This window comes from Anas acuta, chromosome 1, assembly GCF_963932015.1.
Source record: "Anas acuta chromosome 1, bAnaAcu1.1, whole genome shotgun sequence".
Lineage (NCBI taxonomy): Eukaryota > Metazoa > Chordata > Aves > Anseriformes > Anatidae > Anas > Anas acuta.
In genome coordinates, this window is record NC_088979.1 from 116,920,736 (window position 1) to 116,933,854 (window position 13,119).

Sequence of the window (13,119 nt, forward strand, 5' to 3'; positions counted from 1 at the left end):
TCACAAGCCAATTCGCATTGCTTTGAAAGACTCTACCCTTTTGAAGTTAAAGATGCCCTTTGCATTGGTCTACAGAGCTTGTCAGCAATTTCTAGAAAATTAATAGTTACACTTGATTATGTATTTTGTAATTATTAGGGTTTTTGTTGTTGTTTTGTTTGTTTGTTTATGTGAACTCACCATGTTTAAAGGCCAGGCAACTCAGCAACTCCTTCATGATAAGTGTTGTAATGTGATATTGAGCACCTTGATATATATATATTATTTTGTTGTTGTTGTTGTTGTTGTTAACTTTTTGCTTCTTGAAAAAAGGTATAAATATTTCCATGACATTGGTAAAATATACAGAAAATAATCAATGAGACTGCTTTCTAATGAAGGTAGCTGGACACCATCTCTTGCAACTATGGCTGTATTAGAGTTTCTCGAGAATATATGAGAACTGCACTTCTTTGAACACAGCATGCATTTTTAGACGTGCCATGTTCCCATTTACTTTAAAGTGTTAAAAGTTAGGAAGGGGAAGAAACAAGTCAATCCATTTCCTAACACATGAGGACTGTTTGAACTCAACAGTGCATTACAATCAACCTGGCTTCTGCTGTTGGCAGAGCCCCAACAACAGCTTTCTGGGACATGAAGCAGGGCTATCAGCCCACTGCCAAAGCCTTCAGAGCAGGAACCTGTCCATAGCATTTCTCTCAAGCTCACCAAGGTCTTCGTGTTCAGAACTACTTATTGCAAACAACACAGACCCACCAATCCTCCTCTCTATTTGATGTATCAGAGTATTGGCTTTCAACTGTAGAAAAACAAACAAAACCAACCTGTAGATGATGAGATAAAAAGACCTTGGTAGTTGTCTACTGATGTTCCAGACATTAGACTGGTATTTTCCAAGCTTTGTTCCACGTTTTATTTTAAAATGAAAGCCATAGTTCTCATGGGATCTGAATTTATATAAAATGGACACCATTTATCTTAAAAGACAACTGTGCCAATGCTGCCAACTCTTAAAAAGTTTCTATTTAAATTCTAGATCAAATCAAGCAATGAACAGAGCTGCTCATGTAATTAGTGCTGTAAGCAGAAGTAATTCAGACTCAGAAATTCAGACAGACTTAGGTCCTAAAACCTGCTAGGGTTCTACACTCATTTCCAAATGCTGTTCAATGCAATGCTCCTCGGTCTTCTGTTGGGAGGCAGTGAAACAAGGCCTCTACCTCCCTTCAGCACTTAGTGTGGCGTATAAATACCTCTGAGAATGAGTGGGCACTGCACCCAGGTGCATTTCATCCTGGTAGAACATAGCATTTGAGTCACTAGCCTTTAAAAGTTAAAAAAAAAAAAAAAAAAAGCCTTAATTCCATGAAGCCATCAGCCTCTGTCAAAAAAAATGAACATCACATGAAAGCAAAAGTTCGTATTTTGTGAAGACATTTGGGAAAGGATATTGCTTTAATTGCAATCTCCTTGCACAGCTGAGAAAGGATATGCAACAAGCTCCTGCCTACCACAAGCAACCCCATGGAGAGTTTGTGATGCTAAGCACTTCGTAATGGCAAGGCTTTTGAAGAATTATTATCCCAACTTTACAGGTTTACTTGTAGAGGGTCACTAATAGTAGACCACAAGAAACTGAAGTCTTACTCCGCATGTGCACACTGCAGAAAACAGCTGTAACTGCTCGTACTCCACCAAGCAGACCATAGCTCTGGAAAGGAGACCAGGTTACAGGAAAGGTCAGAATTTGATTAGCCTTGGGACTGATGGATCAAAAATAATTATCTTTTACAAGAAATAATTCCCAGTTTACAATATTTTAGAAATAAGTAGGGAAAAACACAGCTAAAGAGATCTGGATTGTTCTCAAACCCAGACAAGTTAAAGATGGAAAATAATTAGATCATCCAGCCCATTTCCCTGCCAATGCAATATTGTTCCCTAAAGTACATTTCCTAGTGCTTGCCTTTTTTTAAAAAAAAAGAAAAAGTCCCTTGAGAAGGGAGATTCCAACATTTCCTTTGGGCACATCCTGGCACACTGTCAGGAATGTTTTTCCTCCCTCTGTTCACCCAGGCATTTCCTTTTCGTTTCGCCCTACCTATTTCCCTCTTCCACTGAAGGACTCTTCCTCCTTGCTGCCAGGGCCCTTCAGGAATCCGGAGGGGATGCTCTATTGGCAGGAACAGGCATTCCCACAAAAATTACATTCCACAGTATGGAAGCTTATACCATCATGCAGTTTTAGAAGAACATTTCTGTAGCCTACTGTTGTTTAATACTTTTTGCATGCCAGATGGGAAGGAAGCATCTGAAAGGTACCCTAGCACCTTTGTACGTTTTTAACGCAATAATTCTTCACTATGAATTTTGGGGAGAGTGTCTGTTAAACTCTAAGCTTGATTGCCTCAGATAAAGTCAGGAGGACTTCTGGAAAAGAGTCCCACAATGAGCAGTGAGCTCACCATATATCTTGTAACTTGTGATTTGTCCCTCTGAATAAAGTGCCCTGAAGAAAGAGCAGAAAAATACAGAGATGTTCTTAGCCCCACTGGGGACTGAACACAAAATTAACCTTCTGTGCTGTATGAACGTACTCAGGACAGTACGAAATACACATGCAATATTCACATGCAACAATTACGGTCCTGCTGTAGATGCAGCAGCCCATGCAAACTCACTCCAAGCAGTTCTGTTATCGACAGAGTGATTGTGAGAAAAAATTCACTGCCATTCAGCAGGCTGTCTGCAAACTCAGCATCATGAAACCCTTGTGTGTGTTTGTGGAGAGATCCTTCTGCACTTTCCACAAAAGCTGTGGCTCACAAGGAACCACAGGCCAAATACAGCCTGGGTGTTTTCAGACATTTGAAGAATCAGGTCAAGGCAGGAATTTAACTGTGGTTTGCTAAGAGGAAGTGTCTTCTTGTTAACCTTGTCAGATTGAATTATATAGCCTTCTAATGTAAGCAGTCCAAGTCTGCTACCTTGATGAAAGCATTGTACTATAGGTCATGATAAATATCATTCCTGAACTTCAAGTTTAGTTTTGCCTTCAAGAGGCCTAGCCAGAGCACTTAAGAATATTTTCATAGAAGAACAACAAATGTTAAAAATCCTTTTGTTCTTCAAATTTGAGCAGGTGGACTTAGTTGTTGGCCTTGCAAAACAGCTTGCAGGATGGAAGGATTAAGTTTCCATTACATAATTCAAGAGACTGGCTAAGCATAAAACAAAACAATGAAAAAACTGGTTGTAACTCTGTCCATCTCTTTGAAGGGATAGAAATATTCTTGGATGTGTCCTTTGTTTTGACACATTTATACTGATTACAAGTCGAAGGGTGAAGTTGGAACATTACTTCCTCCAAACTCCCTCAGTCCCCATTTGTTCTAGCACTGTCACTGGCAGAATCCTTCTCACAGCAAAGAAGCTTTCTCTTTTAACGTAATTGCTCTTGGAGATGTTCAAGCATCCAGACCACACAGCTGAACATGGCGAGGAGTTGTGAGAAGACCTTGGGACTGCATATCTAAGATTTTCTGAAAGAGACCATAAGCGCTAAAGTAGAATTGATTTGTGCAAGGTCACGCTATCAGAGTGTACCTAATTTCTGGAGGATAAATCCAGATATTCAATGATGCGTTAGCAACACCAGGAGAATCCCTCCTGCCCTAGCCTTGCCCAGATGAGAGCAGCCACCTCTTGGCACCAGTGTCATGCGGGGCTCGTGATGGCAGCACTCTCCCTACGGAGGGGCACTGAAGGCCCATAGGGCACGTCAGGGCTCCATCACTTGGCATTTTCCCATGTAATTGTAGCTTTTCCATGAGCCCTTTCCCACTGAACTGTGGAAAGGCAGAGTCTGGGAAACTTGGAAAACTTGTCCCATTTGCATGGATGAGCAAGCTTCATCCACCCCACAGAGCATTTCTGACAACAAATACGGCACCCTAAGCTAAATTGTAATCTATGCCCTGACAGCCAGACAAGTGAAGAGCAACCACACGCTTCAGCTGAAGGGTATGTTTATGGATAGGGTTGCAGTTTGGGCAAGCCACCTGTTAGAGCTCGAGTTAGCTCAAGGGTAAAGACAGCATAAGAATAAAGCAGGGTCTTTAGGATCTACTCAGTATTCTCTATCAGCAACACCCTATCATAAGTTTAAAATAAAAGTTTCTACTGAATAAACAGTAACAGCAAGTGGCAAATAAAAATAAATCCTCTTCATTAGCGTAATGCATGTAAATTACCTTCCATAATACTTCTTTCTTACCATGTCAAATCCACAATCTGAAAACTTACTAATCAAAGCACAATTCCCCTCAAAATTCAGATGAGTAAAGAAATCTGATTTGAGGGCTTTTTACCCTCTGTAAACCCCAAAATGGCCAGGTATATCAGAACTTGTGCAAAATGCATAAAATTAGAAGGGAGAACAGGTTTTCTTAGGCACTTGCACCACTTCCACTCCCACCCACAAAAAGAAAAAAAAACAAAAAAACTTTTTTCCTACATCTAGACCCTTCTACTCTCATAAATCAAATAATTCATGTATGCAGTCATTTAGGAATTCACCATCAAAAGGGGAAAAAACAAAGCCACACACACACACCAAACAGTGATCAAAGAGTTTGGCAGGTATAAAACATAAATATGGGTGAGTAATATTAAACTGCTTAAAGCTAGCCAGTTCACATCTTAGAACATCCAAGATAGGTGATGCCTGTTCAATGAGCCATCGCATCACCTCTCAGAACAAGGGAGCAACATTTTCTTGTGCCACATTTCCTGTTCTCCTCTCATTGTCCTTCACAAAAGAGGGATGTTTCTTCTTCTAGTCAGAGCAGATAATTCCACAGCCTAAGGTACTGCTTTGATAAATGCAGAGGAAGAAAAAGCTCCCTAAGTCCAAATTCCCATGAATAAACATATCAGGCAACTTACATATACTTTGCAACAGCTTCCAAGCTCATTGATGAGATTGCCTTAAAACAGTCCAGAACAGAGGGTGAGATCGTGTAAGTATAGCAAACTAATTTGGTTTTTAATTTTTTAATGTCTAAAATAACTTCTCTATAATGCAATTATGTTGTTCCTGGAAAAAAACTCACTGCAGAGCCAGATTACAGGCTGTTTCATTCCCTTTCCAGCCAGCACAAGAATCCCTACTTACCAGCCAACACACTTGTAAAGCAAATGCCCTCTAACTCAGTTGCGAGCAACTTCTGGAACTTCATGGCTCTATACTCACACGTGTGCAAGCCACCTTCCTTAATAAGCCTCAGGTTTTGTTTTTTGTGTTTTTGTTTTGTGTTTTAAATTTAACAGAACAATTGAAAACCTCTGTGGCTCAGCAGGTGTTAGCCTTCATCCGCCAACAGAAGCTGGCTTGATATAAACCATTTCCATTTCAGCATCGGTTGCCATTCCATACCATTTATTTCCCAGCTGCTGCCTCATCCCAGCTGTTAGTCACTCCGCACCATGGAAACTGTCTCACTCAAAGTGCAGCACGTGGCAAGCAGGAGAGGCTACGAAAGCTGGTAAAAGCTCCTTGCCACCTGTGCAGCCCAAATTGCTTGCTCAGGTTTTACAATAACACAGCTTTCCCAGCTCTGTAAACAGCAACACAAACCCCCGCCACCCTTTGGGTGTAAAATGATTGATGATGGCACCTAACTGCAAGGGTCAGAGGGCAAGCTTTGATTGCAGAGGTCGTAGCCAAGAGGTTCTTCCATCAAGAAATGCCAATGAATATTTAACTCCCATGCAAAGCAAACACAGTGTTAGTTGCTGATAACACCTGGCCTCCCTGTGTGATCTGATACTTAATCTCTGCCAGTTGCATAACGATTGCTAAAATAAATATGCAGTGCAACTACTGAGTCCTCCGCTCCCACTTCTGCTCCGCCTCTCATTCATGCTTTCAAGAGTTTCTCCAAAAGAAAGAAAGAGGGGCATGGTGGTTCTTTTGACATGTTTTGACTTGAGAACCTCAGTTTTCTATCTTTCATTAATTTACCAGAGCACACGTGATATGTAGATTTAACATAAGTGGTAGTATTTAGCTTAACATGATCAGTCTCTGCAGAAGAAAGTTTCCTAGGACGCTAGCACAGATAATTGCACAATGTTCTGACTCCCTTTGTGTTGTCCACCACGGACACTCCAAGTGCTCCTCAGGAGGACATATCTACCAGGCAGACTGCTTTGTCTTCCCAAAGAAGGCTTTGACATATGAACTACCTAAACTACATAAATAAAACCATTGAAGACCTGAACTCCAAATCTGTTTTCACACTACTGAATAGTCATCTTTCTTTCCTTCCCTTTTTAACCATCTTGCATTTATCATGTAATTTCATGTCAAAATTTTATGGTTGTCATGCATTTTGGAGGTGACGTGTATGGCTTGCTTGTTAGAGCAGCTTCCCACGTCTATGGTGAGGTCTACTGAGTAACACAGATGAAGAGTTTCTTCTAAACAATGTGCAAATTCTTCTATTTAGCCTGCATTTGTTTTATTGGTTTGGTACGGGAACTGAGTTCCTGCTTTTCTTATGAGCATCTCATGGAAAGAGTCCAATGCAGTAAGAAACGCATCAAAAGCGGCAACAAGAAGGCTCTATTATTTAGTAATTTATTTCCCGCAGTTAATTCCTTAGCTGATTTATCTGATTTCTGACTGGTTTCACAGGTCACTGGACTTGCCAACACATTTTTGCTTTAAGTCACTTCCTTGCCAGACCAAAAGGAAAAAAAAAAAAAAAAGACAAGACAATGAAAAAGTCTTCAAAAGGGGAACAAGCCTATCTTCTGGTCTTTCTATGTCCATTGCCAAATACAAGACAGGATAGGAAACAACCGCAAGAGGCAATAAAAGGGCACATGTATTTTTCATAACATACGCACTTATCTGCTATATTCCATGGCAGACAATTCAAAGCATAGAATTTTAGGAAGTACTTCAAAGCCAGTAATACTGGACTCCTCAATCATGGGTCAGCACTTCTTTGTAGTGCACTATATGTATATAATACAGGTAACCTCTGAGCTAAGGATTTATATGCTAAACTAGATCCTCCAGTTCTCCATCAGATGCTTTACAAACCTGTCAACGTTAAAACCCACCTTTGAAAGTGAGGACAATTCTTCCTGCATTTAGAACATAAATAATAACAAAAATACTCTGTTACTAGATAGATTATTTCCTGTAATAAACTTAAGCAGAAATAAAACAGCGTAACTCCCACTATGACAAGTGCTCCTTGATAGAGGGAGGCTTCTTAATGCTGTGCTAAATCCAGATTAGACAACGGTTCTCACTTCCTTTGTTGGGACACCATTCACAGTTTCCCATAGATATGAAACTTGGAAAATTTTAGCATTTATTTATTTCTCCACAGATTTCATTTTGCTTTGCTCATGAAGCAGACTGGTTTATTTTCATCTGTAAGATCTTACATTTATTAAGGGATAAATCTATGGTGAATTTAAATACTAACACAATTAGGGTGTTTACATGGGGTCTTTGCACAATGTTTATGAGATGAAGTAAAACCCAGACGTGTTCTGTTTCTGATTTGTATCACAAAGATTGCAGTGCAGCTAGGAAACATACTTCAGTGAGTCACATCTTGGAAAAGAAAAAAGATAAATGGCTAAAAATGCAATAATGGTAGGTTATCAGGAAATAAACACTGAGCTAGCAGACTTTGTCATTCTGCTTGCAACCACTTCTAGTCCATGTCTAGGATGTGCCTTCAACCACCCAAGTGAAAAATGACAGTTTTTACTCTTGATGACATTACATCCATAACAAAGGCAAAAGATAACTGAATTAATTTTTCTGCTCTCCTGTATTCAGCTGACTAGGTGTATAGGGGCTGAGACTCCAGAAAGACAGGAATGCATCATTTCAGCCTCTGGCTGATCAATAACCCTTCACATTTACTGTCAGATCTCAGAATTCCTTGCAAACATAACGAAAACCTACCACTGATTTAGTCTCTTAAAACAGATAGCATTATGCTACCTTCCCCTGCTATGAAACTGAAGCTGAAAGGGTGTAATTCCCTACATACTGACAGGAGCAAAAGTGGCAAGGATGAGCATTAACAACTCTGTTGGTATCATGATACATCTATGGTGTTTTTATTTGTCCAGAGGTAAGCGTAACATATTCACATATAAACACCAAAGAAGAGAGAAAAGGGTGCAATAAGTCATTAAATGCAATTCATTTGTCAAAATGAAATCCCTTGTTGGGTTCAAAAAATGTTTCCCCTCAGATTCTACCTTTTCACCTCATCCTTATTTTTTTGGCTGGGGTCAGAATGGTGTAGGAAGTCAGTCCAGTGCTTCTGTAAAGCAGAATTGTAGGCTATGTCCTGTGAGCCACTTACTGGCAACGTTTGTCTCTGAATGTCTCCTGTTCTTTTAAACACATTCCCACAGATGGATCCTTACCTGAAGCAACCTTTTAAAATGTAATAAAAGAACAGCTGTTAGCTACATCCATTACATTTTCAAGTTTATTTTTCTACTCAAGGATAATACTGTCATCTCTTCAAAGTTGCTAGGAATTTATTTTGAAGCAGAAGTAAAAGGAAAGATATCCAACAAGTCATCTGATTTATTGCAGTAACCCTCTTTTATATGCAGTGTTAAAGTGATCATGTGCTTGGCTTTAGAAATGTTAAGTATTTCAATTCAGTGGAAAGGTTTAAAGGAATAAGTTATACACATATGCTTTTCCAATTACATCAGTATGTTAAAAGAAGTTGTTTTTTTAAAAAGTGCTAAATCACTGTATAGTATGTGCAAGCTAAACCAAAAGTTTACTTCAGAGAGAATATTGAAAAGATGTATCCTCCAGGCTAGATAGCAAAAGCTTTGGCACTTATGAAATGGATCTGGAATGTTTCTACATGTAGGTGTGATTCAAAACAGTATACACACATTTCCAACAGCAAGATTTGTAATTCCTCACCATCCTACCAAAAATGCTAAAGGAGGCTGATAGTTTGTACACTACCTTGGCTGAGCCTGTGTGTTCACTGGTGCCAGACATCATTCCTAGTGTATTCAGCCTTTTACATGGATTTCAGGACTCCGAAGCCAAGAAGTCCCTAATGCTTTTGTAGAAAATGTTACTCTTGAGGAGTGTTGCATGCAGGACTTACACTTCTTTTTCTTCGTTCTTTTTTAAGATAGAAAGAGTTGTTTATCTCAATATGCTGTTTCCTTGTCTATTCATCTATTCATCTACTCCCCACACCCCAAAATAACTTTTTTGCTTGCTGGACAATTTGAAATTCATCTTGAAAGAAGTCTAGAGTCTAAAGGAGAATTATATCCTTGCACAAGTTCTTGAAAATCAGTGGGTAGAGACACAGCTTGGCATGCCCACAGAGGGAAAGGCAGACAAGATTCATCTGTTAGTCATTCAGTTTGGCCTCCGGAAAGTAAAGAATGTAAATCCAGAAGAAATCAAAATTCATTAGTTTTGCTGCTCACATAGCAACTTGGACAATCCATTTGGGTGATGCAGTAAAGGAACCATTCGGGATCCAGTCCTGCTCCTTCATTACTGAGGCAGGAAGAGAGCCTCAGTGGAAATACACCGAGAAAACACAGTTTAGAAACTCACTCTGACATTCTTCTCTGACACTACATCTACCAAACATCAATTTGCTTGTTGCTTTTTTTGGTGTGTGTGGGTTGTTTGTTTAAGTGTCACAGGACAGTTACATGTTGCAGAATAATGAATTATTCTTTAGCAAACATCTGCTTTCTGGGGCTATCCCTCGAGGAACCAGTTTAAACTAAATGATACCAAAAAGCAACAGTCAATTCATTGCTCAATTTTAGCAAGCAGGCCATTCCAGGGTGACGTGCACAGCAAAATAAATGAGTTGAACTACATCACCGTTATTGCCCTAACTTATTGCGTAAAATCATGCCAGAATTGTCCTGTTGCTGGGCTATAGCAGTTGGGGTGAGATCTAAAGCTAACTGCCATTAGCAAAGCTGACATTTTTTGGTTAGACACCAGACTGAGCTAAGGAGAGGTGGTGAAGTGAATTAGGTACAGACTGGCCTTAAGGAAAGAAGCTGTAGGAATAGCCTAGTTTGGAAACTTCTTTACCGAAAGGGTTGTTAGACATTGGAACAGGCTGCCCAGGGAAGTGGTAGAGTCACCATCCCTGGAAGTCTTTAAAAGACGTTTAGATGTAGAGCTCAGGGATATGGTTTAGTGGGGACTGTTAGTGTTAGGTTAGAGGTTGGACTCGATGATCTTGAGATCTCTTCCAACCTAGATAATTCTGTGATTCTGTGAAAAACAAAGAAACCAGCAAAGAATAGGAGTTCATTTTCCATTTTGAAATTGCCTTTTGCTAGCATCATTGGCTTATGGGCTAGGTTAATGTTTTAGACACAGGTGTTGCCACTCAGTGAGGCAGGCTTAGCAGGGTAGCTGCATGAAACAACAGCTTGCCACAGGACGGGTAGCACTGAGTACAGCGCATTCAATGTACCCACCACTCTTGTTATTATGCTGAGGTAGCTGTGCTTCTGGACAGCTTCCCTTCCTCTGCATCATCTCCATTCAACAACTTGCCTCAGCAGCACATGTGCCTCACTCAGTTGGTTAGGGAGAACAGTAACTATTCAGATCCTCTTAATTACACATGTTCTTCTAGAGTGCACGCGCTAACTTCTGGTCCTTATGATTGCTCATTCATCTTCAGCAAATACTCCACACACAAGGTTCTTGGAATATTTTTCCCTACCCTCACCATAGAACATAAGGAACATATGTTGCCTGAGTACAAGTCAGATGTTAAAACAAACACAGAATTTGAGGAAGGAGAACAGTCTCATATTTTGCCTTTCTAAAGGCAGAATTAGTCCTTCCCATTGCTCATTTGTTTTTCCCCCCTCCTCAAACTCCCATTTAGTAACACAGGATACTCTTAAAGACAACTTAAAGCACCTCAGAATTTGAATGAACCAGATGAGAGCAACCATCCTTCTAGGCTACAGATATCCCACTGAAATGAAAACAGATGCTAATATCACGCCAATGTCCAGCAAGATAAATATGTATTAAATTTACTTGAAGGAAGAGGTAAAGAAATCATTGCTCTTCCGCTCAACAAAGACTTGGCAGGCTGAAAAGCACTATACAGGTAGTAGAAACCTGGAAGTTTGCCACGTGTTTTACTGTATCACTACTGTTAAAATATCAGGTTCTATGATAACGTTTCTTCTTCACTTCCACTCGTACAGTTTAGGGATTAAGCAAAATGAATAACAGAATGCCTTATAAAATAACAGGACATGCTTAGAAACATTGAAGTCCAACATTTTGAAGATCAGTAATTGTCATAGTTTCAGAGTACAGGAAAAAGATGGTACAGAGAGAGCTTCATGCTGCCATAAGCAGTGTTGCCTCATAGTGCAATACATACCTTTCCCTTTAACACAAAGCCAGAGTCCCTTCTGTCTTGCCTTTGGAGTTCAGAATCTCTAAACTACATCCACTGCAAGCATATTTCAGACTCTGTAATTTTCAAATACTTGTACTAAGTCCTCACACTTTTACTGAAGTATGAAAGCCGTCCTCTTGGGGTCTATTTTTCCACTCTGCCTTCAGCCAACAATCCAACTTTCAAAAGGAGTTTTGCCTAAGGTGAACAGTCAGGCACAGACACATTTCACAGTGTCCACAACTGCTGTACCACCTGAGGTTATTTTCAAGAATACAGTCTCAGGCCAGGCAGCCCTATTAAGAGGACACAAAATAGAAGCTGGGGACTATGGCCTTTAAACTCTTTAAAAAATAGAAACATCACAGTTACAAGTGTTTTATTCCTCATCACAGTATTTGCTGTTATTAAACCCAAAGCAGAAAAGGAAGGGGACAGATGCACCACATCAATGCATTTCTAGAGTCCTTGGTACAACATGTCTCTTCTTGCTTTTCATAACCCTTTAAAACATGGGCAACACTCAGTAAATTACTTGACCCATAGGTGCTGACAAAAGGGACCCTCAGAGTAAAAACACAAGCTACTTTTTTTCCCATCCCCAAAATAAACACAGCAAATAAGCATAACAGCAAGCTCTACATCCTCTACAGCTATCTGCTGGTGATCTTTGTGAAGCTGACATGCCATCAAAATTTATAAAGCCATTAATAATTTTCAAAGCTATTCTTTAACCCCCTCAGAAACTATTGCATTTGGGTTACAGTTAGTCCATATCTTTCAGGTTTTTTTCCAGTCTTCCTGAAACATGAGGGTCATTGGCAGATTTACTAAATGAAGTGTAAAAATCTAACATGATCCACTGATTCGGGGAGATGGGGACTTAAGTAACACCATTGCAACATCTCTGCCTCTGTTCTGTTAATGGATACAAGATGACGAAGAATTATATGTATACATGGTATAGAAAACCAGAAAATTGGCAAATGAATTCAGAAATTGTTAAATGCACCTGCAACACACATACACAAAAAAGTAATCCAGAGAACTTTTTAGGGGCCTAGAGATACACAATAAGCAAGGGCAGAGAGTCAACTAATAACATTTTTACTAACAGAAAATAACTTCAGATAATTTTTAAGACATGTTTAAATTCAAGCAAGTATATTTGATTTTTCACCTCCTTTCAGTCATACACATTTAAGTTCCTTGGATCTAGAAAAGTTCATTTCATAGGCACAGAGATACAGTATACACATCCAAGTATTAGAAGAAAAATCTTTCCTCAGAGAGCATTTATTTTTCTTCCAAATTGTGGTATTGAAGAGAATGCTATCGGCACAAATCTTTATAACTCATTATTACTTCTTCCCCCTAAACAATTACATTTTAACAACAATACAAGCCAACTTCAAAAGCCTCAGTATTCCTTCTGCTTCAGAAACTTTTACTCAACGTCTCCTTGAGAGCACTAGGGAAAAAAAAAAAAGTATAAAAAGCATAGCAAGAATCAAAAACACTTACCACTTGGAAGAAGGAGAAGAGAAGCAAAACTGCAGCCAGCTCCAAAACAGTCCCTCTAGGGTTGTATCTGCTTGGCTATACCAATAATGATGAG

At 39.5% G+C, this 13,119-nt stretch overlaps 1 protein-coding gene and 1 long non-coding RNA gene across 12 annotated transcripts in view; one reads left to right on the forward strand and one right to left on the reverse strand.

Moving 5' to 3' along the window:
• The window catches only part of LOC137863215 (uncharacterized), a 216,414-nt gene that overhangs the window by 202,886 nt on the left and 409 nt on the right, over positions 1 to 13,119 (reverse strand). For all 10 annotated transcript variants that reach the window (XR_011100757.1, XR_011100764.1, XR_011100760.1 and 7 more), the window contains exon 2: positions 13,026 to 13,100. This is a non-coding gene — a long non-coding RNA (uncharacterized lncRNA). The remainder of the gene's footprint in view (positions 1 to 13,025; positions 13,101 to 13,119) is intronic.
• COL8A1 (collagen type VIII alpha 1 chain) overlaps positions 1 to 13,119 on the forward strand; it is an 87,103-nt gene that overhangs the window by 23,888 nt on the left and 50,096 nt on the right. The window lies entirely within an intron of this gene.